Here is a 2969-nt window from a genome sequence, read left to right on the forward strand (position 1 = left end):
TTTAAGTAGGCTTATGTGTAGATATTTTATACCTGGTAGTATGATTTATTTTTATTCTAGTGGAGCATATAACTAAACCCCATTAAATTAAAGTAACTTTGCGCGGCGTGGGTAACATCTAAGAGGTATTTACTTACCATATAAATAATTTAAGTTGACTACCTACCATAGTTATACTATGTATTTAACTGTTTACCATAACTATACTATGTATTTTCAGATCATCTAAACCTCACTCCTCCTCTTTCCTTCTTCTAATCCTAGTTCCTCAACCACCGTTCAACAATTTTATTTCGACACCGTCATCTCCGATTTTCGACAATGAACTCATCACCAGTCCCTCCTTGTTGTCGTCATCATCACCTCTATTGTAACCTATGATTCATTTATTTCTTCAATCTTTATCTCCTCTCCTTAGAGTCATCTCTTCTTTAAATTGAACCAATCGTTAACACAAAAGCTACTAAAGAAAACAATAGCAAAAAGAAAGGAAAAAAAAATTATGAAAAAAAAATTATCTTCTCCCTGCAAAATCTTAGGTACAAAACTGAAATACTCTTGTTGTTTTCTTTAAATTTCTCTGAAAGTTTATGTGATTTGTGTTTGTGTGAATTTAATGGGACCATTTTTCTTTGCAGAGAAATATGTAAGCCATGAATTCATCTCTAAGTCAACAACAACAGTCACATATGTCACTTCAAGACCTCAAAATTGTGGAAATGATTGTTCCCACTTCACTGCTGCTTAATTGCTAGATCTGCAATGATTTTAAGTTCCAAATCTGGTTGTTGTCATCACCTCGACCACCGTCACGGGTGTCAACTAGATTGGCTAACCTTGCTCACTGTGCTTTGTTTCTTGTATTTCTCAGATATGGCCGGATCTGAGTGTATACTGAATTTTTTAATGCAAATACAATATATTTTTTGTATTTTCACCTGTATTTATGTATCCCAAAGAGATTTTTTTTTTTGGTGAATCCCTATAGTTTTTGAATTTTTGTTGTTTGAATACAACCGAATTGAATACAGCATAAAAGTAGCTATGAATAAATATCGTGAATTGAATACAGCTGAATATTCCTTCTTCTTTTTTTAATTTTGTTGTTTTAAATAGAGCCGAATTTAATACAGCGTAAAAGTAGCTACGAATGAATATAGTGAATTGAATACAAATGAATTGAATATAATAAATTGAATACAACTGAATAAACCTGATGGCAAACATTTGGTAGCTACGAACGGTAATTAACAAAACTATAATTACGTTTCAAACAACGTCAAAACTATAGTCATTTGTCAAATGTTTCCTCTATTAAAAAATTTAATTCAATTCCTAAATTGTTTTCAAAATTTAAACATACGTAAAAAGATTAATCATGTGGGCATTTTATATATAGATTGTTTCTCATGGAATTGAACAGATTTTAGAGCGGATATTGGAAGAGTATCTCAAAGTACTATGATGTTTCAAAGACACCCACCCAAGTTGCCATTCATGCTCAGAAGTTCTTTTCTCATGTAATATTATAACTCCAGTAGAGCGTCGTCGACCTAGCATCAATGACATTCCAACTATCGCATTTGGTGGTCCAACTTTTAGCAACAACTCCAATGAAATTTTTGGGAGATGCTTCTCCTTGATTCAATCTCCCAAAAGGTTAATTGGAGTTGTTGCTAAAAGTTGGACCACCAAAGGTGATAGTTTGAATGTTATTGATGCTAGGGCGACGATGCTCTACTAGAGTCGTACTTTGGTTGCCTAGATCGACTAAATTTTGTTGTCGATCTGATATCTTGCATTGTGTTTTCCCTAACAACTTGGTTACTCATTGATTCAGTATAAAGAGGATTCAACATATAGTTAGGGTAACCTTTTAGGGAAAATTTGTAGGTCATAGGTGATTTAGACCAATTAGACATTAAACAAGAAGAAACAGAAATATGATCTTCAAATTAGAGAAAATAAATAAATAAGAAGTAGAGAATTAATACAATTGAGGGTGAAAACAAAGGTACAAAGAGGGGGTTTTATAGTTGGTTCACAGGAGGACATGCTACAGTGGAAAAAAATTCAAAACTATGAAATTTGGAAAGTTTGAAAATCACTTACTATATTGGTTGACACTTAGAGTTTAGAAATTTAAAATTAGACCTGCACCTAACTTGAAAACATATCAAAACATAATCATAATTTAGAAAGTCAAATTCCATGCATGGTAAAAATTTCATTTATTTATTTGACCAGTCAAAAATATGTAAACCTTAAGTTTGTTTCCTCATCGATCTCCATATGCATTCATTTATTAACCATACTTGTTCTCTAGCTACTTTCTAGTATATTATTAATCTTGATAGGTTAAATTCTTCTAATCCCTATTTTAGATAACTTAATTGTTTCATGATTGAATTACTATTTATATTTTAATTTTTTTAATTAATACTTTGTACAAAGTAGTCCTTCTATATTTGTGTTTGTGTTTGTGCTCAAGTCGTGAACTCAATCACGTCCCGAACCATGGCCTGGGTGTAACACAACACTCGGTGCCTTACTGCATATGACAAAGCAAACCTCATGGCTTGTTGAATCAACATGAGACATGTACTAATGCGGAATATAAGTTAAAACATGAAAAATATTAATAAAGCACGGGGTTTAAATGCAATACAAAAATTATTGTCTGAAAACGTAAGGGCGGAAGAAATCTAAAAACATAATAAATACTGAACTAACACTGGCTATACGACTTTGAACATCTGACATAATATGCTAGACCAGTTTATGAAACCTCTGAACATAAATACGAATGTTAAACTATTTACCGGGACAAGACCCCCGACATACCTCTACTGCATGACATGACATGAACGTAAAATAAAGATAGCACCTCGAATGAAATGGGGCTCAGCAATCGCTGATACGAGAAATCATAGCAAGCAGATACGTCGTCCTGTAAATCAATGCATGCA

General features: G+C 32.7%; 1 long non-coding RNA gene across 1 annotated transcript; it reads left to right on the top strand.

Annotated features, from left to right (window-relative positions):
- Positions 1-209: 209 nt before the first annotated feature.
- LOC132043281 (uncharacterized) lies at positions 210-943 on the top strand. The gene is made up of 2 exons (XR_009411760.1): positions 210-370; positions 639-943. It is a non-coding gene; the product is annotated as an uncharacterized LOC132043281 (long non-coding RNA).
- Positions 944-2969: the final 2026 nt, after the last annotated feature.

Source organism: Lycium ferocissimum, unplaced genomic scaffold (assembly GCF_029784015.1).
Source record: "Lycium ferocissimum isolate CSIRO_LF1 unplaced genomic scaffold, AGI_CSIRO_Lferr_CH_V1 ctg2257, whole genome shotgun sequence".
Taxonomy (NCBI): domain Eukaryota; kingdom Viridiplantae; phylum Streptophyta; class Magnoliopsida; order Solanales; family Solanaceae; genus Lycium; species Lycium ferocissimum.